The sequence below is a fragment of the Monodon monoceros genome, unplaced genomic scaffold (genome assembly GCF_005190385.1).
Source record: "Monodon monoceros isolate NGI ecotype Baffin Bay Population unplaced genomic scaffold, NGI_Narwhal_1 Super_Scaffold_22, whole genome shotgun sequence".
Classification (NCBI taxonomy): Eukaryota; Metazoa; Chordata; class Mammalia; order Artiodactyla; family Monodontidae; genus Monodon; species Monodon monoceros.
This window is the reverse complement of record NW_021703779.1, coordinates 62,680,471-62,707,149: the sequence shown is the minus strand read 5'-3', so window position 1 is coordinate 62,707,149 and position 26,679 is coordinate 62,680,471. Positions and strand designations below refer to the sequence as shown.

Here is a 26,679-nt window from a genome sequence, read left to right as displayed (position 1 = left end):
AAATACAAAGGATCATGAGAGATTACTACAAGCAACTATATGCCAATAAAATGGACAATCTGCAAGAAATGGACAAATTCTTAGAAAAGCACAACCTTCCGAGACTGAATCAGGAAGAAATAGAAAATATAAACAGACCAATCACAAGCACTGAAACTGAAACTGTGATTAAAAATCTTCCAACAAACAAAAGCCCAGGACCAGATGGCTTCACAGGCGAATTCTATCAAACATTTAGAGAAGAGCTAACACCTAACCTTCTCAAACTCTTCCAAAATGTAGCAGAGGGAGGAACGCTTTCAATCTCATTCTATGAGGCCCTGTCACCCTGATACGAAAACCAGACAAAGATATAACAAAAAAAAGGAAACTACAAGCCAATAACTCTGATGAACATAGATGCAAAAATCCTCAACAAAAACTAGCAAACAGAATCCAAAAGCACATTAAAAGGGTCATACACCATTGAGCTTCCATGGTGGCGCAGTGGTTGAGAGTCTGCCTGCCAATGCAGGGGAAACGGGTTCGTGCCCCGGTCCAGGAAGATCCCACATGCCGCGGAGTGGCTGGGCCCGTGAGCCATGGCCGCTGAGCCTGTGCATCCGGAGCCTGTGCTCCACAACGGAAGAGACCACAACAGTGAGAGGCCCGCGTACCGCGGGAAAAAAAAAAAGGGTCATACACCTTGATCAAGTGGGGTTTATCCCAGGAATGCAAGGATTCTTCAATATATGCAAATCAATCAACGTGATACACCATATTAACAAATTGAAGGAGAAAAACCATATGATCATCTCAATAGATGCAGAGAAAGCTTTTGACAAAATTCAACACCCATTTATGATAAAAACCCTGCAGAAAGTAGGCATAGAGGGAACTTTCCTCAACATAATAAAGGCCATATATGACAAACCCACAGCCAACATCGTCCTCAATGGTGAAAATCTGAAAGCATTTCCATTAAGATCAGGAACAAGACAAGGTTACCCACTCTCACCACTCTTATTCAACACAGTTTTGGAAGTTTTAGCGACAGCAATCAGAGAAGAAAAGGAAATAAAAGGAATCCAAATCGGAAAAGAAGTAAAACTGTCACTGTTTGCAGATGACATGATATTATACATAGAGAATCCTAAAGATGCTACCAGAAAACTACCAGAGCTAATCAATGAATTTGGTAAAGTAGCAGGATATAAAATTAATGCACAGAAATCTCTTGCATTCCTATGCACCAATGACGAAAAGTCTGAAAGAGAAATTACGAAAACACTCCCATTTACCATTGCAACAAAAAGAATAAAATACCTAGGAATAAACTTACCTAAGGAGACAAAAGACCTATGTGCAGAAAACCATAAGACACTGATGAAAGAAATTAAAGATGATACAAACCGATGGACAGATATACCATGTTATTAGACTGGAAGAATCAACATTGTGAAAATGACTCTACTATCCAAAGCAATCTACAGATTCAATGCAACCCCTATCAAACTACTAATGGCATTTTTCACAGAACTAGAACAAAAAATTTCACATTTTGTATGGAAACACAAAAGATCCTGAATAGCCAAAGTAATCTTGAGGAAGAAAAATGGACCTGGAGGAATCAGGCTCCTGGCCTTCAGGCTATACTACAAAGCTACAGTAATCAAGACAGTACGGTACTGGCACAAAAACGGAACTATAGATCAATGGGACAGGATAGAAAGTCCAGAGATAAAGCCATGCACATATGGTCACCTTATTTTTGATAAAAGAGGCAAGAATATACAATGGAGAAAAGACAGCCTCTTCAATAAGTGGTGCTGTGAAAACTGGACAGCTACATGTAAAAGAATGAAATTAGAACACTCCCTAACATCATACACAAAAATAAACTCAAAATGGATTAAAGACCTAAATGTAAGGCCAGACATTATAAAACTCTTAGAGGAAAACATACAGAACACCCTATGACATACATCACAACAAGATCCTTTTTGACCCACCTCCTAGAGAAATGGACATAAAAACAAAAATAAACAAGTGGGACCTGATTAAAATTAAAAGCTTTTGCACAGCAAAGGAAACCATAAACAAGATGAAAAGACAACCCTCAGAATAGGAGAAAATATTTGCAAAGGAAGCAACTGACAAAGAATTAATCTGCAAAATTTACAAGCAGCTCATGCAGTTCAATATCAGAAAAACAAACAGCCCAATCCCAAAATGGGCAGAAGACCTAAATAGATATTTCTCCAAAGAAGATATACAGATTGCCAATAAACACATGAAGAATGCTCAACATCATTAATCATTAGAGAAATGCAAATCAAAACTACAATGAGGTATCACCTCACACCAGTCAGAATGGCCATCATCAAAATATCTACAAACAATAAATGCTGGAGAGGGTGTGGAGAAAAGGGAACCCTCTTGCACTGTTGGTGGGAATTAAGTTGAAACAGCCATTATGGAGGTTCCTTAAAAAATTAAAAATAGAACTACCACATGACCCAGAAATCCCACTACTGGGCACATACCCTGAGAAAACTATAATTCAAAAAGAGTCATGTACCACCACAATGTTCATTGCAGCTCTATTTACAATAGCCAGGACATGGAAGCAACCTAAGTGTCCATCGACAGATGAATGGATAAAGAAGATGTGGCACATATATACAATGGAATATTACTCAGCCATAAAAAGAAACGAAATTGAGTTATTTGTAGTGAGGTGGATGGACCTAGAGTCTGTCATACAGAGTAAAGTGAGTCAGAAAGAGAAAAAGAAATACCGTATGTGAACACATACATATCGAATCTTAAAAAAAAAAGGTTATGAAGAACCTAGGGGCAGGACAGGAATAAAGACGCAGACCTACTAGAGAATGGACTTGAGGATATGGGGAGGGGGAAGGGTAAGCTGGGACGAAGTGAGAGACTGGCATGGACTTATATACACTAGCAAATGTAAATGTAAAATAGATAGCTAGTGGGTAGCAGCCGCATAGCACAGGGAGGTGCTTTGTGACCACCTAGCAGGGTGGGATAGGGAGGGTGGGAGGGGGACACAAGAGGGAGGAGATATGGGGATATATGTATATGTATAACTGATTCACTTTTTTATAAACAGAAACTAACACACCATTGTAAAGCAATTATACTCCAAAAAAGATGTAAAAAAAAATGAGGAGAAAGGACTAGAGCGTTCCAAGCAGGTGGAGTGGCAAAACAGAAGGCATGGAGATGAGGAATTGTAAAAGGGCCCCGTTTACCGCTCAGTGATGAAAGACCCAAGGAGAGTGCCTCAAACTTGAAAAGGCAACCCAGACCTTGTTGGCACTGAGATATCTAGAAGTATGATATTTCATACTTTGCCAGGGAAAGGGAAACAGACCCCTCCCAACCTGTGCTATTTCTGGGGAAGGGTTATGTGACAGGCCATAGAGGTTCTGTTGAGGGTGACTGTGAGAGTTGCACATAACAGGTCTCAAAGCCTGAGCTTTGGCAGCAAAATGAGGCTGCAGCTGTGGCAGCAGATACATTTGAAATTGGGCCCTGCCAGACTGGAGAAGCTGTGCTGTGGTAATGGCTTGCTGGAACAAGTGCACACAAAGTAGCTTAGTTTTACCCCTTCTGTTCTAGCACTAGCCTTTCCATCTTTTGCCCTGGCTCCTAGTGGTGGTGACTCAGGGGATTAGGCCCCAACATTACACCCAGAGCTCCAGGAGTGCTGAATGGTCCCTTCTAAGTTGCTCTCAAATCCCTTGCTGTTTCCTGTTGGTTCCCAGGAATTCTGAAGGAAAATGACCACCTAAGGGATTTCTCTATGACAGCAGTCAGGCACATCCCATATCCTTCCAGGCACATTCACGTTTCCTTCTTCTCTCCTTCTTTATTCCAAAAAACCCATCACCCTTCTCCAGTTCTCTGGGGAATGTCCCTTCATCCAACCCTTCCAATACAACCCACCCTACTGGGGGCCTAGACTCTGAAGTTAAGGGTAGGTAGAGGTTGAATGGTTAGACGCTTGGTGGAAGAAGCCATTGCAATATTCTTCCCCAAACTTCAGAGCGCCCTCTCGGTACACATAACTACCCTAAAAGGCGTGGGAGAGTGATGTCCAGCTGCGTGTCTGCTGGGGGTGGAACGCATCACTGGCGCGGTGGACTGGGCTGGCTGCAAGAATGCGGGGTGGGGGGTGGGGGTGGGGAAGGGGGTGCGCGCCCTTTATGACAGGTGGCCGCGCAGTGCGCGCTCCCGGGCGCCTGAGGGGAGGGAGGGACAGACGGACAAAGTGGGAGGGGGCACATGGGAAGGGACCGTAGAGAGGGTAAAGAGAGCACGGGAGGAAAAAAAGAGGGCTGTGGTGGGGAAGGGAGGTAGAGCGGGGATCGCGTCCAGCAAGAACAGCCCTGTTGGAGGAAACAATGGCAGGGGCAATAGCGATGGTGGCAGCCGAGGCAGTCCCACTCTGGGCACCTTTCTGAATGGGCAGAGGCAGATCGGGAAGAAGAGGAGACCAGGCAGCGCCCGCAGAGGCTCTGAGAAAAGCGGCGCGGGAGGAGAAGGGGGAGGAGGAGGAGGTGGAGAAAGGCCGGTGGGGGGGAGGAGTGGGCAAGAGACAGGGGGAGAACCCGGGAAGGAAAACCAGTAGCATCAGCAGCAGCAGCAGCAGCAGCAGCAGCAGCAGCAGCAGCCACCGCCACAGCAGTAGCAGTAGCAGCAGTAGCAACATTTAGCAATAGCTTTAACAGCGATAGCGACAGTAGCAGCCGCCCTCCTTCTCTCTCCTTCCCGCGGACGGCCACAGCGACCGCACTGAGCAAGGCTCCAGCGCCGCGCGCGCAGCCCGCTAGTGAGATAGCTCCGGCCCGAGCAAGCGGAGGTGCACGCTGAGAGCCGACTCCAGGAGCAGCCGGCGGCCACTGAGGCGCTGAGTTTCAGGGCCAGAACCTGATAGCTCTGAAGCCATCTAGCATCGCCGCAGCGGCGGCGCCTGAGGGAGACAGTCGCGTCCACCTGGCGGGCCCGGCGCATGGAGCTGAGGCAGAGGCGGCGGCGGCGGCGGCAGCAGTAGCAGCAGCGGCGGCGGGGGCAGCTCGAGCAGCTGCGGCGACGGCGGCAGCCCAGCCTTGACTGCGGCTGCTCTAGCCCCAGCTCCCGCTGCTTGAGCCCGCCGGCAGCGTGCACCTCGGGAGTCGGCCCGGGAGGTGAGTATGAGCGCTGCCATCCAGCCCCCTGGCCTTCTCGCCGGCTTCTCTGTTGATGCAGGGTGGCGGCGGCAGGGGGTGGAACGAATTGGGGGAAGCCGAGCGAGAAGAGGAAGGGAAAACAGAAGGGAGGACGTCTGTGTGAGAATGGCGTGCGTATGTCTGTATACGAGGGAGTGAGGCCGCGAGGGCGAGAGATCCCGGCTAGCCCTGACAGGCACTGCAATCTAGGAAAGGCCTCTGCTTGCGCCGGCGTGTGTGGGGTGGGGGGGGGGGGGAGGGGAAACGAGCGGGCTGGAGCCGCCGGGCTCAGAGCCCGGCGGCTGGGGCCAGCTTAGTGCCGCTTCCCTTTGGGCCGGCTTTCAGGAGATCCTGTCTGGGGAACGGGCACTAACACTGCACGCTCCAGCGGGAGCGGGCAAACGCACGCGGCGGCGGCGACCGGGCGTCAGGGCCAAAGCGGCAAAGGTGCGAAGCGCGGTCGCCGGCGGCTCCCATGCGCGCTGGGCTGCCCTGGCGACCACAGAGCGCCCCTGAGCACGCGCCACCCGACCAAGGCCGCGGGCAGGTCTAAGTTGGGGGCCTACCGAGCCTCACCCGGCTTGTCACCTTTGGATAATTGGCCCGCGGCCCCTTCCCGCTCTCGGTGGCAGTCGAATCGACGCTTTCCTGTGTGGCTTCTGGCGCTTCGCTCTGCCGCGCCCCGCAGCACACGTCCGCTCCGCTCTCGCACACCCGGTGGGGCGGGGAGGCCGGGAGGCCGCGAGCCCGCTCGGGGAGCGGGGCCAGGCTCCGGGAAAGTGTGGAAAACGCGCCGCTGAGTTGGCGCCGTTCTGCTGAGGAATCCAGTGGTTTCAGCATGACTGCTTCTGTCTGTCTGATCCGTGAGGGACCGAATAACCCGCTCAAGGTTTTCTGTCTTTTTTAGAAGTTAAAAAAAAAAATTGGCATACCCATTTCGACACCAGCACATTTGATTTTCTTTGAGCTTCTGCATTTTGGAATAAGTGGGTTTCGTATTTTGCTTCTGGGTTTTGGCTCCCAGCATATTGTTGAATTCTGTGCACAGCAATATACTTAGCTCTGTGGCCTTTTCCTAACATTCCATTTTCTACACTGTTATCTGAAAAGACATGATTTGTGTGTAGGGCTGCCAGGGCTGTTTTTAAAAAGCATCTAAAGCACTTTAACCTGGGATTTGAATATCTCCTTGGTTGTTTTTGGTGGAGGAGCAGGGTGTGCTGATAGTTGCTGAGATATTTTGCTTGGTGAGCAAAGGTACTCCATGGTTTTTTGTGAACTATAGAGATCATTTGGGTTTCGGGGAATGAATCTCCCTTACATCTTTTACACATAGGGTAACATGACCAAACGTTTTATTTACAGCCATGACGTTCTCATGGCTGAGGAGAATTTACACTTATTTAAAACATATTTTTAGAAGGGAACAAAAAAGGCCTAAGTAACTGTCATTTTACATATTAACTGGGAAACCGGCTAATCAAATAAAACTGGCTGAGTGTCTGAAACTCTATCCCAGTGAAATATGTGGCTGTGAATATAATTAACCATCTGTCTAGTGAGCAATTTAAATTTGGGCTGGTACATTTTTATTACAGTGTCTAATTTCTGGAAGACTTGGACATTTTACCCAACAGTAACAACAAAAACGTAGTCACTTACTAGGTCAAAGATTCACTTGTGTGATGGTGGGATTTCCCTTCCTCCTTCCCACACCTCATCTCTACTAGTCCCCATACTCCCTGACCTGGGAGGTCAAAACAAACCTCTTGCTTTTGCAAATGGCATATTTACAATAGAGGAACTCAAACTAGGCATGGCAGCTAGTAATTAGACATTTTTGTTTCTTGGAAATACCTTCCAATATTTTACCTCCCACAGAACCTAGATAAATTGCATGCATTTGAGTTGAAAAAATATAATTCTTTGTGCACATGTGTTCAGATGGAGTAGGGTGATTCAACAAAATTTGTCTTGAAATTTCATTCTGTTTACTTTCTCTTATTCTAATTATCCACAGCTCTCCCCTAGCTGTCCCAACTGCCCTTCCACACCCCACAGACACACACTCACATACAAAAAAAAATATCCTTTTGTCCTTATAGCCAGTTTTTTAGGTTAACAATATTCAGATCTGTGATTTTAACAGTATGATGAGAAACTGCTTTTTTTGGGGGGGAGTCAACAGTGTAAGATAGCATAACATGAAAGGACATCGTACATATTGTTAAAATGTTCCCTATGATGTGATTTTAACCAAAAATTTATTATGAGGGAAAAAAGAAATAGATTTTGGGTAAAAAGAAATAGATTTTGGGTGGAGATGAAATGGCCCTGGGAAGATTAGATTTCAGAGACCTCCACCAAATAGCTGTTGTTAACAACACAATGTAACATAACATAACATAATTAAAATGAACCACGGATTGATTGTGCAGTGAGCTAGAGAAAGTCATTTAAAGGAAAATGCTTTTAAAACAAATATTTGGCTAAATAAAAGCTCTGATAAATGGGTAACAATTATGTAAGTACATGGTAGAATTTGACATATGTCAAGTCTGTTAAATAAATCAACCTGTTCAGTGAATAAATATTCGATGCATCAATGCATTTTAAAACTCGCACACACACACAAGCAAACCTATTACACCCTGTTGCCAAAGTCAAACAAGTGCAGAACACTGCCGCTTTCTCTCTCTGTTTTACCCAATCTGTCTCTCTTCCCTTTTCCTTTTTTTCCACAATTGTCTGATTACCTGTAAACTACCCAGTGAGCAGAGAGAGCTAAAGATGTGGTGGTGTTGCCTGTGTTTAGGAGGTGGGAAAAGAGAGATGAGAAAAGTGATAAGGGCCGGATTTTAAACACATATGCTGATGGCTTTCTGACACAATCAACGGTGGAAATCCCAGTCTCACAGAAGTATTTGCTTAGGAGACGGACTAGCCTAACCAAAGAATCATTGATTGCAGTTTCTGTGCTCCTAAGTCCAGGTCTAGTGAATACTTTCTTTTTCTCCAAACCCTTTGCTAGGGAACGTGTTCCTTTTGGTCTCATTTTATGTAGATAAGCACTATGGCTTGATGTCTTTCCCTCTCTTGTTCTCTGGTGGAAAAAGGACTGATGTCTTCAGGACCAACTACTATGCACATAATCTTAATTTTTCTAAAAGGAACTTCAATAAGTCATCTTCTCCATCTTCAGTAAGATGATTTTGACATAAGCAATTATCTACTATTTTCTCAAACACCCCAAAGTCCCATTTAAAAGTTATACCTCTCTCCCTCAGTAGCCCATTTTAAGTATTACACAGCTAGCCTGAGCAAGAAGTTGCTCCTAATGTTTAACCTGAGGAGGTGTAGAGGTTAGAGACCAAGATTATACTGTGGGCCTGACTACTAGAGTAGTGCCAAGCTATCTTCCATTGACAACAGGCATAGAGATTCATTTTGTTTGGGGGAAGTTAAAGCATTTCCTCTAAGTTAAAGCATCCTAGTAAGTAGGATGGTCATATGTTGTGGTTTATACCTGTTGTCCCAGCATACTTATTTCACTCTCGACTGTCCCATTTTGGACAAAAAAATTCTATGGTCACCCTAACTATAAGTCACCTTTAATCAAAGTGTGCTTCTTGATTTGGGGAGATGGTTATATTTGTAAAACTTGCATGAGCTTTGAAGGTGTCATAGTCCCTAATCAGCTCAGTCTGTCTTTTTCCTAGCTAAGAAGTCTTTCTGGAGGTAGAATCCCAGAAATGATTCAGGCTTTGGGCTTGACGGAATTGGATTATTGGGCCTAAAGACATCCCTCCAAAATGCATTTGTGCACACACACACACACACACAGAGAGAGAGAGAGGTGTTGTCTGCATGCTGGAGAGTGGCTGATCTTACTTTCATGAAAGACTGGTAATAGGTTATAAGCTTAAAACATATCAGGAGGCATTTAGGTTTAGAAAGATCATCCTGACCATAGTAGTTCTAAGACAAAAGAGGGTGGTACCAATTGAGGTGTGAATTCTTCTCTTCTTATTTTTATTTTATGTATTTATTTATTTGCCATTCCATGTGGCATGCAGCATCCTAGTTCCCCGACTAGGGATCGAACCCAGGCCCCCTACAGCAGAAGCACAGAGTCCTAACCACTGGACCTCCAGGGAATTCCCTGAATTCTTCCTTTCTTAAATTTTTTTTATTGGAGTATAGTTGATTTACAATATTGTGTTAGTTTCTTTTTAGAACACGTTTTGAGAAGTACACAGGTAAATCTCTGTCCAGAATAGTTTGCATGTGGTCTTGTCAAATATACAAATAAAATTTTAATATACATATTTATATTACATATACAGTAAGTCCCCTACATACGAAACTTCAAGTTGCGAACTTTCACAGATGTGAACATGCGTTCGCATGTCCAATCACGTAAGTTAGTTCACGTGTCTGGTGTACATTGTCACGTGCATGCATCTTCTACAAGTGGTTGTGCTTTTGTGTACTTTACTGTACAGTACTGTATAGAGTACAGTAGTACAGTATCTTTATTTCAAGCCCAGGATGTCCAGAAGCAAGCGTAAAAGCAGCGGTGATGTAGCTGGTACTGCTAAGAAGTGGCAGGCGATAACGATGGAAACAAAAGTGAAAATAATTGAGAGAGACAAAAGGAAGAAGTAACTGAAGAGCCGAAGAGATTCACGAAGCAGGAAATGGCAAGGGGATTTTCTTTATTTGAGGAGGCACTGTTAGTTTTGAGGCACAGGACCCAAACCTAGAATGGTACACGAAGGTTGCAGCAGCCTTTCAGAATGCAATCCAGTGCTACCGTGTCACCTACGACGAGAAAAAAAGAGCTACTACCCAGATATCACTGGATCGTTTTTTCAAGAGGGTATATAGAATTGAATCCAACAAGGAACCAGAACATGTGCCATCAACGTCAGGCCTGAGTGAAATTGCAGCTTGCCCTCCATCTGCTATTGCTGACGATCCTTCAGCTCTACCATCTCCCACCTCCTCTCCCTCCTCCAGTCAGTAACTCTTCTTGCCTGTTCACTCGATGCCAGCCCCTGTATGCCAGCTGTTGTGCTGTACTACTGTACTTTGCAAGGTACTGTACTCTAAGATTAAAAATGTTTTCTTTTTTGGTTTGTTTTTTATGTATTATTTGTGTGAAAAGTATTATAAACCTATTACAGTACAGTACTATATAGCCGATTGTGTACCTAGGCTAACTTTGTTGTACTTACGAACATATTGGACTTATGAACGTGCTCTCAGAATGGAACTCGTTTGTATGTACGGGACTTACTGTATTATGTATATTTCCATTTGCCTTTTGTGGAATGGACAACACTACTTTTTAAACTGCCTTCCAGTCTTAAGTGTCTGTGATTGGCTTTCATTGATCTAGGGTTAGAGTCAAAAGAGACTATGGCCCACAGGCCAAATCTGGCCTGCTATGGAAAAGGAAATAATGTAGACATGAAGAAAATGTGAAGCCATTTAGAGTTGCTTTTACAAATGTTTTCAAGCTTCCTCTTCATAACTGAGCTTTACTTAGGCCAGTGTTAAAATGAGTCTACATTTCCTGAACACATGTCTGTCAGCTGATATCTAGGGTTTGGGAGATTGTCCAGAACCTGGCGGGGTGGCAGGGGGATGATCCCAAAAGTGAAATCCACATGTGGATTTTGTTTGTTTGAGTCAAAATGTCAATAGTGATCTTTTCTTTCCTTCCTATTGCAGTAACTTAAATTTTGTGGTGCTAATAAATTCTTCCTGTCTTCCTTTCCAATATTTGCCATGTCATTCCAGGCATCCATGTGATTTATTAACCCAGAGACCAGGTCTCAGCAACTTGCTTGAACAGAGACCTGCTGTCTCTTTAGTTACTAAATAACTGGAACACATTCTGAAGAAGAGCTTTACTGAGTAGGGGAGTAGAAAAAGTAGGCCATCACTGTCTAGCTCGGTGGTTCCTAACCTTTTTTTTTTGGCATGAACCCCTTTGAAAATATGATGAATGCCAAGGATTCTCTCTTCAGAAACGTGCTCATTTAAATATATGACACTTTCATACACTTTCAGAAAGTCCAACCATGCATTGTGAGTTAAAAACCTCTGCACTAGCCTTTGCCCAGTTGTTACAGTAATTCCTGTCACATGGCTGTCATGGTCAAGGTAACTTGAAATGGAAGAAATGAAAATGACTCTTTCAAAAAATGCTGTTATTAGTATACTTGTGGTTCACAGCTACTGTTATAAGCATTTTTCTGATTAACCTTCACAGGCATTTTTTATTATGAAAAAGAGTCACTTACACTCATTTTGACATTACTATTCTCACCAAAAACAAGTCAAGTCTAGTTTCTCCAAATCCTTGACTTGTCAACTTTCAGATTCTTAAAAATGTCTGTTCAGCACTCACCCTCCACAGGTTCATTATTAATATATAAAATACATTACATAAAAGCTCACTCATGCTTACCTGCCCCCATCTCTCTCTCTTCTTCATCTCTCGCTCTATCTCTATATATTCCTCTTAGGAAACTCTTGTTAGCACTGATTGTTAAGTACAGTGATGGAGCCAGAGAGGGAGGTGGTGTCCAGATATCTTCATAAGGACGACCCTTGGGACTCATGGGCCTTTTGCAGTATTAGCCATCCTGGAGATCTAACATCATATATTAAAGGGAAAGCTCCTTAACCTCTGCAAACATGAATATATGTCACATCTGTGCTGTGCAGTTGTGATGGTAGGAATATGTGGTATTCCTATCCATGAATAAATGTTTCTTGCCTGTCTCTTTGCTTCTTTTCTTAGCAGTTTGGGGTATGGCAGAGTATGAGGGCTAATGGAATTCTAAATCTGGATGGATCTATTAATGATCATTTCTAATTCAATTCAGCAAACATTTATTGAGCATCTACTATGTGCTAAGCACTGGGATACTGGGGAAGAGAAAAGAATAAAACAGATTCTCCTGTCTTATAGAAAATTAGTTTTGTTTCTGGCTGGGTCTTTTTACCATCTTTATTAATTTACCTTACCCTTTTTCTAATTTAATGCATTTTTCTATTATTTCTACACTCTCCCTGTTAGAAAATAAGTATAAATGTCCTCTTCTAATACAGCAGTAAATTCCCTACCAAACAGTTACCTCTAGCTAAGTTGAGACAAGATTTCCAGCCTCCATGGCACAAATGTTTCTGTTCTTATTGCTGCATTGGCTTAGCAGGCCCCATTTAATAGGGAGTAACATGTTTCTTTTCCCTGCAATTCTGAGGCAAGATTTCTATCATTGATATCATTGGTGATGTGGAATTGCAGATAGCATTAGCCATGATGTGTTGACCATTGACTTAAGATTTTAGTCCTTAGTTATTGACTTCTGACTAATGAATTGAATGTACTCGGCAAAAAGCCAGTTGTCCATCTTTGAGTGGGTTAGTTTTTAACTCCTAGTTGGTGATTATATTAGTTTTCTATAGCTGCTGTAACAAATTACCAAAAACTTAGTGGTTTAAAACAACATAAATTTATTATCTTACAATTCTAGAGGTCAGGAATCTGAAATAGGCCTCACTGGGCTAAAATCTAGGTGTGAGCAGGGCTGAATTCCTTTCTGGAGGCTGTAAGGGAAACTCCATTTTCTTGTCTTCCAGCTTCTAGATTCTGCCCACATTTCTTGGTTCACGGATCCCCCTACATTCTCAAAGTTAGCAATGGTGGATCGATTCCTTACGTTGCATCACTTCAATCTTGCTTCCATCGTCACATCTCCTTCTCTGACTCTCACTCTTCTGCCTCCCTCTTCCACTTTTAAAGACCTCGGTAATTACATTGGGTCTACTTGGATGGATAGTACAGGATTATCTCCCTATCTCAAGGTTAGTTGATTTGCAAACTTAACTCCATCTGCAACGTTAATTCTCCTTCTGCCATATAACCTAACATATTCACAGATTGTAGTAGTGACCCTACTTTGGAGGGTCATTACTCTGGCTACCACAGTGACTTGATTTTTTTTCTTTCCATTTTGAAATAATTATAGATTCACAGGAACTTTCAAAGACAGAGAGGTCCTGTGTACTTTTTACCCAATTCCCCCAATAGTTATATCTTACATGACTATAGTATAAGACCAAAACCATGAACTTGATATTAGAACAATGGGTTTGTTTAGTTCTGTGTCATTTTATCACATGTGTAGATTTGTGTACCACTACCACAATCAAGATAAAGTACTATTCCATCACCAGAAAAGATCTGTCTTGTGCTATCTCTTTATTGTTTTTTATAGTCACACTCACCCCCCTCACCTCCACTATTCCTAACCCCTGGCAATCACTACTCTTTTTAAAATATAAATCTATAGTTTTGTCACTTCAAAAAATGTTAATATAAATGGAGTCATAGAGTATGTGACCTTTTCAGGTTTGCTTTTTTCACTCAGCATAATGCCCTTGAGATCTATCCAAGTTGTCTTCTGTATAAACAGTACATGCCTTTATAATGTTGAACAGTATTCCATGGTATGCATGTATCACAGTTTGTTTAACCATACGTGTTAGGGACATTTTGGTTGTCTCCAGTTTTGGGCTATTACAAAGAAAGCTGTACAGTTTTTTGTGTGAACATGTTTTCATTTCTCTGGGGAAAATGCCCAGGGGTGTGATAACTGGGTCATATGGTAAGTATATGTTTAGTTTTGGTTTTATTTTTTTGCGATACGTGGGCCTCTCGCTGTTGTGGCCTCTCCCGTTGCGGAGCACAGGCTCCAGAAGCACAGGCTCAGCGGCCATGGCTCATGGGCCTAGCCACTCCGTGGCATGTGGGATCTTCCCAGACTGGGGCACGGACCCATGTCCCCTGCATCGGCAGGTGGACTCTCAACCACTGTGCCACCAGGGAAGCCCGTATATGTTTATTTTTTTAAGAAACTGCAAAACTGTTTTCCAGAGTTCCTGTACACAACTTATCACAGTCTACTAGTATCAACATTTTACCTGTTTAAATAAATCTTACCTCTCTTTAAGTCCTTTTCTCCTCCCTCATTTAAAATATTATAGTCCTAGATATTTTCTCACTATATATTTAGAACTATATCAGACAGTGTTATAATTTTTGCTTCAACTGTCAAACATAATTGAGAGAACTCAACAGGAGAAGCAAAGTCAATTGTATTTACTCTTACTCTCTGTTGTTCTTCCTTCCTTCTTGAGGTTTCAAGATTCCTTCTTCTATATTTTTCTTTCTGTTTAGAGAACTTCCTTTAGTCATTCTTTTAGTGCAGGTTTGTTAGCAGTGAATTCTCTTGGTTTTTCTTCATCTGAGAATTTCTTGATTTTTCCCTGCATTCCTGAAGGATATTTTCACTGCATATAGGATTCTGAGTTGACAGTTCTTTTCTTGCAACTCTTGAAAAAGGTTGTGCCACTCCCTTCTGGTCTCCATGGCTTCTGAAATCTGCTGTCATTTGAATTGTTTTTTCCCCTGTTAGTAAGACATCATTTCTCACTGCTTTCAAGTTCTTTTAAAAAAAAAGTCTGTAGTTTTCAAAAGTTTGACTCTGATGTGCCTTGGCATAGATTTCTTTGGTTCATCCAGTTTGGAATACTCTTAGCTTCCTGAATATGTAGGTTTATGTCTTTTGCTAAGTTTGGGAAGTTTTCAGCCGTTATTTCTTTGAATACTTTTTCTGTCCTGCCTTCTTTATCCTATTGTTCCAGGCCTCTTATAATGACAGGAAAGTTAGATATTTCTTTATAGTCCCACAGAGACCCTGAGACCCTGTTCATTTTTTTTCCAATCTAATTTTCTTTGTTGTTCATATTGGATAATTTCTATCATTTTATCTTCAAGTTAGCTGATTCTTCCCTCAGTCCTCTTCATTCTGTTGTAGAGCACATATATTGAGATTTCTAAAAGAATTTTAGTTATTGTATTTTTCATTTCTAAAATTTCCACTTGGTCCTTCCATATATCTTGTATTTCTTTGCTGAGACTTTCTATTTTTCATTTGTTTTAAGAGTGTTTGTAATTGATTATTGAAGCATTTTTATCATGGCTGCTTTAAAATCTTTGCCAGATAATTCTAACATCTCTGTCATCTTGGCTTTGACAGCTATTTGCTTGCGTTTTTCATTTAGCTTCAAATATTTCTGGTTCTTGGTATGATGAGTGATTTTTAACAGAAACCTGGACATTTTTGTAGTACATTATGAGACTCTGGATCTTATTTAAACCTTCTGTTTTAGCTAACTTTTTCTGATACTGCTTCAGCAGGGGAAGGGAGTGTGCTTGCTGCCTTTGTTATTGCCAGGTGGAAGTGGAAGTTCAGGTTCCCCACTCAGCCTCTGTTGACACTTGGAGGGCAGGACTTCTCATTACTTCCAGGTGGGGGTTGGAATTCAGTCACATTTCAAGTGCTTAATACCCATATGTGGTTAGTGGCTACCATATTGGACAACACATACATAGAACACTGTCATAGGAAGACAAGGGGTGGGGAAGGGAGCTTGGTCCGATAAGAATTGAGGTTTGGGGTTAGATACTGTGGCACAGGTAGAATACGACAAAGACCTAGTTATTGGATTTGAGGTCTGTGGCTGTGGTTTGTTTCCAAAGCCTGAGGTGCTATGAATACTACAGAGATATGGGTACAGGGAACTTAAGTGGACATTATTGACCCAGTAGAGTTGATAGAAACTATAGCATAGTATTAACCAAGTTTCTTCCTCTCAATCTTTGTAAGAGAGGTGGGGTGACATGTTGCAGATTCCTATACCATTCCATTTGGTTAAAGGGAAATTCTCCCCTATTGGGAAGAAGTTTGTTTATTCATAGCAACAAACTCCACCTCCATGACTGAAGTAACCATTGACTGATGAAATATTAACAGAAAAGAGTAGGTTATGAAAAGGGTATTCATTTGATTTGTAGAATCTAGGGTTTATTTGGCATGTTGGTGGCCCCTGTGTTCTGATACTTGAGGCTTCCAGCATGCTCAGCCAGTTGGGAGCATTTGTGAAAGAGCTCTGTCCTTCACAGAGCTCCGTGTTGACTTGGCACTTTTTTTGTCCAAGGCCTAGAGAGTCAGTAGACCCTGTTACACAGCTTCTTTGTGCACTGGCATAACTGTTGCCTTCTCAAATCTCTCTTTGCTTAGACTTGTAGAAGTGTCCTTAATGTAGAGTCAGTGTTCACAGTTTCCCCTAGGGGTAGTTCAGTAACATTTTCCCTTATTGGATCTCTATATTTGGAAATACATCTTTTGAGTGTTTGCTTTTATGGACTGCCTATGTACTTTATCTCTCAGCAAGGGAAGAGGTGTACCCATTGTCTATTGAATATATGTTATATGTATGGTATATAAGTCACATTGCCTTTTCCCATAGCAAATCCTATATTTGTAAAGCTGTGGCCTTGACATGTTAAGATGTTTCAGAAATGACACAGTAAAACTATTTGGCTAAATAAGTGAAAGAAAGGGAATTGTGCAGTGCTACAATGAGTTTTTCATATTTATGTGGCTTGACTTAAAGCTACACAAAAATGCATACTCATCTGAGGGAGAAGCAGTTTGGAGGTTAGGCTGTAAAGAGAGAGATAGGCATACTTTATAACCCAAGGTCAAGGTATAGGTTGTAAATCCAGGACCGTGGCTCACCTAGATCCTTCCATATGTGTATTTGTGGGGAAGAGGTTTGTTACTCTTTGTTCCTGGTTTGTTACTCAGAGATATGGAGATAATATAGTGGGAGCAACCAAAATCCCGATTTGTTACTTTGTCTCTCAAGAAGGCTGCAAATACACCACTTAATTTTGAAGACAATGATCACTAGTTAAGCAGAGGGGCCAAAGGACCAGGATACTGTTACACAGATCTGGGAAGAGAACCTGGAATCAGCCTTCCTTGCCATTGATCTCACCCTTTTCCTATAAGTCACTGTTTTTGCCCTATTTTAACAATGCTTTGGTAGCTACACATACATATATTTAGCACCTGAATAAATGGAAAGACCCATTTGTTTAGATAAGGTGGTAATGTCATGATATTTCTGACCCCAATGACTCATGATTCCTCAAGGACAAGTCACTTCTAGCCAACCACTGAGAGATGATGGAAAGCAGGTAGGTGGACTAATCTCTCCTTTTTGATTCTTACCTCTACCATTTTACCCTCAGGTATGACTTTGATATCTTACAGCACTGAGCACCATTGGTTAATGGAGGCCTAAAATGGATGCAGCTAATGCCCTGAATGGGGTTCCTTTATTTTCTGAAATTTCAGTTTATTAGCAGAGGACTTTTGTTTGTTGGAAGATGTTTAATCACAGTTTTGATTTCATTACTTGTGATCAGTCTGTCCATATTTTCTATTTCTTCCTGGTTCAGTCTTAGAAGGTTGTACCTTTCTAAGAATTTGTCCATTTCTTTCAGGTTGTCCATTTTATTGGTATATCATTGCTTGTAGTAGTCTCTTGGGATGATTTGTATTTCTGTGGTGTCAGTTGTACTTCTTCTTTTTCATTTGTAATTTTATTGATTTGAGTCCTCTCCCTTTTTTTCTTGATGAGTCTAGCTAAAGGTTTATCAATTTTATCTTCTCAAAGAATCAGCTTTCAGTTTTATAGATCTTTACTGTTTCTTTTTTTCATTTCTGTTTCATTGATTTCTGCTCGGATCTTTATGATTTCTTTCCTTCTACTAATTTTGGGTTTTGTGTGTTCTTCTTTCTCTAGTTGCTTCAGGTATAAGTTTACGTTGTTTATTTGAGATTTTTCTTGTCTCTTGGGGTAGGATTGTATTGCTATAAACTTCCCTCTTAGAACTGCTTTTGCTGCATCCCATAGGTTTTAGGTCATCGTGTTTTCATTGTCATTTGTTTCTAAGTATTTATTAAATTTCCTCTTTGATTTCTTCAGTGATCTCTTGGTTATTTAGTAGCATATTGTTTAGCCTCCATGTGTTTGTGTTTTTTACAGTTTTTTTCCTGTAATTGATTTCGAATCTCATAGCACTGTGGTCAGAAAAGATGCTTAATATGATTTCAATTTTCTTAAATTTACTGTGGCTTGATTTGTGACCCAAGATGTGATCTATCCTGGAGAATGTTCCATGTACACTTGAGAAGATAGTATATTCTGCTGCTTTGGGCTGGAATGTCCTATAAATATCAATTAAGTCTATCTGGTCTAATATGTCATTTAAGACTTGTGTCTACAAATTCAGTGCAATCCCTATCAAATTACCAATGGCATTTTTCACAGAACTAGAACAAAAAATTTTACAATTTGCATGGAAACAAAAAAGACCTTGAATAGCAAAAGCAATCTTGAGAAAAAGAAAACAGAGCTGGAGGAAACAGGCTCACTGAGTTCAGACTATACTACAGGGCTATAGTAATCAAGACAGTACGGTACTGGCACAAAAACAGAAATATAGGTCAATGGAACAGGATAGAAAGCCCAGAGATAAATCCATGCACATATGGTCACCTAATCTATGACAGAGGAGACCAGAATATACAATGGAGCAAAGACAGCCTCTTCAACAAGAGATGCTGGGCAAACTGGACAGCTACATGTAAAAAAATGAAATTAGAACACTCCCTAACACCATACACAAAAATAAACTCAAAATGGATTATTTAAATCCATTATCTAAAATCCAACATCTAAATGTAAGGCCAGACACTATAAAACTCTTAGAGGAAAACATAGGGAGAACACTCTTTGACATAAATTGCAGCAAGATCTTTTTTAACCCACCTCCTAGAGTAATGAGAATAAAAACAAAAATAAACAAATGGGACCTAATGAAACTTAAAAGCTTTTGCACAGCAAAGGAAACCATAAACAAGACGAAAATACAACCCTCAGAATGGGAGAATATATTTGCAAACAAAGCAACTGACAAAGGACTAATCTCCAAAATATACAAGCAGCTCATGCAGCTCAATGTCAAAAAAACAATCCAAAAATGGGCAGAAGACCTAAATAGACATTTCTCCAAGCCAACAAACACATGAAAAAATGCTCAACATCACTAATTATTAGAGAAGTGAAAATCACCACTACAATGAGATATCACCTGACACTAGTCAGAATGGCCATCAACACAAAATCTGTAAACAATAAATGCTGGAGAGGGTGTGGAGAAAAGGGAACCCTCTTGCACTGTTGATGGGAATGTAAAATGGTATGGTCACTGTGGAGAACAGTATGGAGGTTCCTTAAAAAAACTGAAAATAGAACTACCATGTGACCTAGCAATCCCACTACTGGGCATATACACTGAGAAAACCATAATTCAAAAAGACACATGCACCACAGAGTTCATAACAGCACTATTTACAATAGCCAGGACATGGAAACAACGTAAATGTCCATCAACAGAGGAATGGATAAAGAAGATGTGGTACATATATACAATGGATTACTACTCAGCCATAAAAAGAAACGAAATTGGGTCATTTGTGGAGACATGGATGGACCTAGAGACTGTCATACAGAGTGAAGTAAGTCAGAAAGAGAAAAACAAATATCGTATATTAATGCATATATATGTGGAATCTGAAAAAATTGGTATAGATGATCTTATTTACAAAGCAGAAATAGAGACACAGACTTAGAGAAGAAATGTATGGATACCAAGGGGGAAAGTGGAGGGTGGGATGAATTGGGAGATTGGGATTGACATCTATGTATAAAATAGATAACTAGTGAGAACGTACTGTTTAGCACAGGGAATTCTACTCAGTACTCTGTGGTGACCTAAATGGGAAGGAAATCCAAAAAAGAGGGGATATATGTATATATATAGCTGATTCACTTTGCTGCACAGTAGAAACTAACACAACATTGTAAAGCAACTATACTCCAATAATAATCTAAAAAAAAAAAAAGAATTCAGAGGCCTGCCTCAGACAGCTGAGCCACATACTAGACAAGAACACCCTCAAATTACTCTTTTAAATGAAAAGCCATCTGGGCATAATATACACTGAAAGGAAACGTGTGATCCTAGGTATGCTCTATTTTGCCCTCTGTCCTTTTGGTCTTCCTCAGCCTTTCTCTGGTCTGCATTGCTCTGACTCCACTCCCAAGATTCCTCTAGAAGGCCCTTAGTAATGAGCTTCTCCCTTCTCCATGTGTTTTACTTATGGCACTGAAATCCTGGGTGTCACACAATGTAAGGCAGCATTGGCTACAGTGAGCTCAGAGGAGGATGCTAGGGCTACCAGCTGTTTCTAGACCCTCAGATAGAAGGAGTGCTTAGGCAGCTGGGATAGCCTGAGGTGGGAGAGGCAGCAGTGGATGATAGGGCAGAGAGCTGCTATCTGGGCTTGTTGTGGAGATGGCCAGCTGAGAGAGACAGCTGTGTGTTCAGTGGTCCTGAGGAAGTAAAAACTAAGATTGGTATGTCTTCTTTAGGAGACAGTTATGTTAAGGGACCATAGGCACTAAAGCTGCCAAAAATAATACACCCTCTCTTCTAGAGGATTCAAAGGGCTCCTATGTTTTATTTCATTTGACCTCACAAACAACCTCATGGACTTAGGAAAGGTAAATATTGAAGACCACATAGGATAAATTGCTTCTCCTCCCTGGGCCTCAGAGTTTTCAAACTGTGAAATGAGGGCTTGGTCTAGAGCTAATCTCCTAGATCTTTTTCCACAGTGACAATTTCCACAATGGTAACTTTTTCCAGATGGGGAAGTTGAGTCTCAGATACTTTAAAGTGAATTTCCCAAAGCCACACTGTAAATCAGGGACAGAGTGATAACTACAGGCCAAGCCCCGATTCCTTCCCTTAGATTGCCCTATCAGTGGTCTCTTTGAATAGTGAGGTAAGGGGGTCTTTCACTTCCGAACACATGAAGCCTGTGCTCATCCATTCCGTTTAACACTCTCCCTTGCCTTCACAGCCCACCCCCACTCACTTATCAGCAGAGCCTTTAACCTTCCACTTGATGTTGCCCGGGATCCATATCTCCTTTGACTATAGCTGCTTTCCTGGCATATTGTGTGGCTGGATGCAAGGTCATTGCTACCCTTAGAGAGCTAAGTGTGGAGCCAGCACTTTAGTTACCTCAGCCAAGGGAGGCTATGGCTCCTGGGTGTGGCAGAGGGTCAGGGTAGGAAGAGCCATTCAAAAATATATTGTGAGGTGCCCACAAAAAGCAAGGACGGCTGCCGGAAAAGGGCTGACAGAAGGGGCCATGGGGGAAATCAAGAGACAGTGAGTTGATAAAAGCAAATGGATTCAATTATCAATCAGAACGCAGCAAAGAGCCGAGATGACTGAGCTTTCTTCAGAGTTGGAGGATAAAGTGGCATTTCTGACTGTGATGAGGATTTAGCTTGGGGAAGGGCAGTAGGGGAAAAATGAAAAGCTTTTATCTTCAGCAGGTTCAGCTTTTGTAGTAAGACATTTAGATTAAGAAATGTTGTGTGCTGAGTACTGTGAGGGAATAAATTCAGAGAGCCATATTCCCCATATGATTCCTGGAAACCAGTAGGAGTTTGGCTCAAGAAGGGATGGCAGAAGGTGATTTGTGGTGTTGTAACAGCCACCTTGGAAGCCAAGATGGAAAATTTGTCCCTGAAAGGCTAGGTAGTTGAGGAGACTCACTGAAAGTTTCTGTCCGGAGAAAATCAATGAAACAGAGTAGGGTTTTAAATACATATGCTGGGGGATGGGGGATTGAACACACAAAAGCACCCATCTTGCAATGGGTTCATTCATTAAATCTTTGGCTTATAGAGTTTGTTAGCTTTGGGCCAAAAGTTCCTGAGGCTCCAAGAGCCTCTCTGTATCTCATCCTGGTGACCCTCACTTTCATTTTTCTTTGTCTTGTTACTTTTTTCTCTTTTCCATTTCCCTAGTTTTGAGATTAAATTCACTTACCATTTATCAAAATAATCCATGAACATTTCACAGATTGTGAAAAATATGGAAAAGAAATAATCAAATTTTGCTTTTGAAAATAACTTACATTTTATTTTCAGTGATTAGAAAAATACTGAAGAACATTTAGAATCAGTAATATAACAAACACACCTAGATCTTTACTCAGAATTGACAAACTTAACATTTATTTTATTGTGGTAAGACATTTAACATATCTACCACTTAACAAATTTTAAGTTTACAGTACAGTATTGTTAACTATAGGCACTATGTTGTACAGCAGATCTCTAGAATTTATTCATGTTGCATAACAACTGTTACCATTTTTTTTACATCTGTATTGGGGTACAATTGCTTTACAATGGTGTGTTAATTTCTGCTTTATAACAAAGTGAATCAGTTATGCATATACATATGTTCCCATATCTCTTCCCTCTTGCGTCTCCCTCCCTCCCACCCTCGCTATCCCACCCCTCTAGGTGGTCACAAAGCACCGAGCTGATCTCCCTGTGCTATGCGGCTGCTTCCCACTAGCTATCTGTTTTACGTTTGGTAGTGTGTATATGTCCATGCCACTCTCTCGCTTTGTCACAGCTTACCCTTCCCCCTCCCCATATCCTCAAGTCCATTCTCTAGTACGTCTGTGTCTTTATTCCTGTCTTACCCCTAGGTGACATTTTTTTCTTAAATTCCATATATATGTGTTAGCATACAGTATTTGTCTCTCTCTTTCTGACTTACTTCACTCTGTATGACAGACTCTAGGTCCATCCACCTCATTACAAATAGCTCAATTTCGTTTTTTTTTATGGCTGAGTAATAATCCATTGTATATATGTGCCACATCTTCCTTATCCATTCATCCGATGATGGACACTTAGGTTGTTTCCATCTCCTGGCTATTGTAAATAGAGCTGCGATGAACATTTTGGTACATGACTCTTTCTGAATTATGGTTTTCTCAGGGTATATGCCCAGTAGTGGGATTGCTGGGTCATATGGTAGTTCTATTTGTAGTTTTTGAAGGAACCTCCATATTGTTCTCCATAGTGGCTATACCAATTCACATTCCCACCAGCAGTGCAAGGTGTTCCCTTTTCTCCACACCCTCTCCAGCATTTATGATTTGTAGAATTTTTGATGATGGCCATTCTGACCGGTGTGAGATGATATCTCATTGTAGTTTTGATTTGCATTTCTCTAATGATTAATGATGTTGAGAATTCTTTCATGTGTTTGTTGGCAGTCTGTATATCTTCTTTGGAGAAATGTCTATTTAGGTCTTTTGCCCATTTTTGGATTGCGTTGTTTGGTTTTTTTTGTTATTGAGCTGCATGAGCTGCTTACAAATTTTGGAGATTAATCCTTTGTCAGTTGCTTCATTAATCCTTTGACGTTGCTTCATTGCAATAGTCAGTTGCAACTATTTTCTCCCATTTGAGGGTTGTCTTTTGGTCTTGTTTATGGTTTCCTTTGCTGTGCAAAAGCCTTGAAGTTTCATTAGGCCCCATTTGTTTATTTTCATTTTTATTTCCGTTTCTCTAGGAGGTGGGTCAAAAAGGATCTTGCTGTGATTTATGTCATAGAGTGTTCTGCCTATGTTTTCCTCTAAGAGTTTGATAGTTTCTGGCTTTACATTTACGTCTTTAATCCATTTTGAGCTTTTTTTTGTGTATGGTGTTAGGGAGTGTTCTAATCTCACACTTCTACATGTACCTGTCCAGTTTTCCCAGCACCATTTATTGAAGAGGCTGTCCTTTCTCCACTGTACATTCCTGCCTCCTTTATCAAAGATAAGGTGACCATATGTGCATGGGTTTATCTCTGGGCTTTCTATCCTGTTCCATTGATCTGTCTTTCTGTTTTTGTGCCAGTACCATACTGTCTTGATTATTGTAGCTTTGTAGTATAGTCTGAAGTCAGGGAGCCTGATTCCTCCAGCTCCGCTTTTCGTTCTCAAGATTGCTTTGGCTATTCGGGGTGTTTTGTGTTTCCATACAAATTGTGAAATTTTTTGTTCTAGTTCTGTGGAAAATGCCAGTGGTAGTTTGATAGGGATTGCATTGAATCTGTAGATTGCTTTGGGTAGTAGAGTCATTTTCACAATGTTGATTCTTCCCATCCAAGAACATGGTATATGTCTCCATCTATTTGTATCATTAATTTCTTTCATCAGTGTCTTATAACTTTCTGCATACAGGTCTTTTGTCTCCTGAGGTAGGTTTATTCCTAGATATTTTATTCTTTTTGTTGCAATGGTAAATGGTAGAGTTTTCTTGATTTCACTTTCAGATTTTTCATCATTAGTGTATAGGAATGCCAGAGATTTCTGTGCATTAATTTTGTGTCCTGCTACTTTACCAAATTCATTGATTAGCTCTGGTAGTTTTCTGGTAGCATCTTTAGGATTCTCTATGTATAGTATCATGTCATCTGCAAACAGTGACAGTTTTACTTCTTCTTTTCCGATTTGAATTCCTTTTATTTCCTTTTCTTCTCTGATTGGTGTGGCTAAAACTTCCAAAACTATGTTGAATAAGAGTGGTGAGAGTGGGCAACCTTGTCTTGTTCCTGATCTTAGTGGAAATGCTTTCAGTTTTTCACCATTGAGGATGATGTTTGCTGTGGGCTTGTCATATATGGCCTTTATTATGTTGAGGAAAGTTCCCTGTATGCCTACTTTCTGCAGGGTTTTTATCATAAATGGGTGTTGAATTGTGTCGAAAGCTTTCTCTGCATCTATTGAGATGATCATATGGTTTTTCTCTTTCAATTTGTTAATATGGTGTATCACGTTGATTGATTTGCGTATATTGCAGAATCCTTGCATTCCTGGGATCAACCCCACTTGATCATGGTGTATGATCCTTTTAATGTGCTGGTGGATTCTGTTTGCTAGTATTTTGTTCAGGAATTTTGCATCTGTGTTCATCAGTGATATTGGCCTGTAGTTTTCTTTCTTTGTGACGTCCTTGTCTGGTTTTGGTATCAGGGTGATGGTGGCCTCGTAGAATGAGTTTGGGAGTGTTCCTCCCTGTGCTATATTTTGGAAGAGTTTGAGAAGGATAGGTGTTAGCTCTTCTCTAAATGTTTGATAGAATTCGCCTGTGAAGCCATCTGGTCCTGGGCTTTTGTTTGTTGGAGGATTTTTAGTCACAGTTTCAATGTCAGTGCTTGTGATTGGTCTGTTCATATTTTCTATTTCTTCCTGATTCAGTCTTAGCAGGTTGTGCATTTCTAAGAATTTGTCCTTTTCTTCCAGGTTGTCCATTTTATTGGCATAGAGTTGCTTGCATTAATCTCTCATGATCTTTTGTATTTGCGCAGTGTCAGTTGTTACTTCTCCTTTTTTCATTTCTAATTCTATTGATTTGAGTCTTCTCCCTTTTTTTCTTGATGAGTCTGGCTAATGGTTTATCAATTTTGTTTATCTTCTCAAAGAACCAGCTTTAATTTTATTGATCTTTGCTATTGTTTCCTTCATTTATTTTTCATTTATTTCTGATCTGTTCTTATGATTTCTTTCCTTCTGCTAATTTTGAGGGGTTTTTGTTCCTCTTTCTCTAATTGTTTTAGGTGTAAGGTTAGGTTCTTTATTTGAGATGTTTCTTGTTTCTTAGGGTAGGATTGTATTGCTATAAACTTCCCTCTTAGAACTGCTTTTGCTGCATCCCAAAGGTTTTGGGTCATCGTGTCTCCATTGTCATTTGTTTCTAGGTCGTTTTTGATTTTGTCTTTGATTTCTTCAGTGATCACTTCGTTATTAAGTAGTGTATTGCTTAGCCTCCATGTGTTTGTATTTTTTACAGATCTTTTCCTGTAATTGATATCTAGTCTCACAGTGTTGTGGTCGGAAAAGATAGTTGATACAATTTCAATTTTCTTAAATTTACCAAGGCTTAATTTGTGACCCAAGATATGATCTATTCTGGAGAATGTTCCATGAGCACTTGAGAAAAATGTGTATACTGTTGTTTTTGGATGGAATGTCCTATAAATATCAATTAAGTCCATCTTGTTTAATGTATCATTTAAAGCTTGTGTTTCCTTATTTATTTTCATTTTGGATGATCTGTCCATTGGTGAAAGTGAGGTGTTAAAGTCCCCTGCTATGAATGTGTTATTGTCGATTTCCCCTTTTATGGCTGTTAGTATTTGCCTTATGTATTGAGGTGCTCCTATGTTGGGTGCATAAATATTTACAATTGTTATATCTTCTTCTTGGATCGATCCCTTGATCATTATATGTTGTCCTTTTTGTCTATTCTAATAGTCTTTATTTTAAAGTCTATTTTGTCTGATATGAGAATTGCTACTCCAGCTTTCCTTTGGTTTCCATTTGTATGGAATATCTTTTTCCATCCCCTCACTTTCAGTCTGTATGTGTCTCTAGGTCTGATGTGGGTCTCTTGTAGACAGCATATATATGGGTCTTGTTTTTGTATCCATTCAGCCAGTCTGTGACTTTTGGTGGGAGCATTTAATCCATTTACATTTAAGGTATTTATCAATATGTATGTTCCTATTCCCATTTTCTTAATTGTT

General features: G+C 40.9%; 1 protein-coding gene across 1 annotated transcript in view; it reads left to right on the top strand.

The window, feature by feature from the left end:
• Positions 1 to 4,637: 4,637 nt before the first annotated feature.
• The window catches only part of NEXMIF (neurite extension and migration factor), a 147,320-nt gene continuing 125,278 nt past the window's right edge, over positions 4,638 to 26,679 (top strand). Inside the window, exon 1 of the mRNA XM_029241208.1 lies at positions 4,638 to 5,198. The gene's annotated coding sequence lies outside the window, so the exon portion shown is untranslated. The remainder of the gene's footprint in view (positions 5,199 to 26,679) is intronic.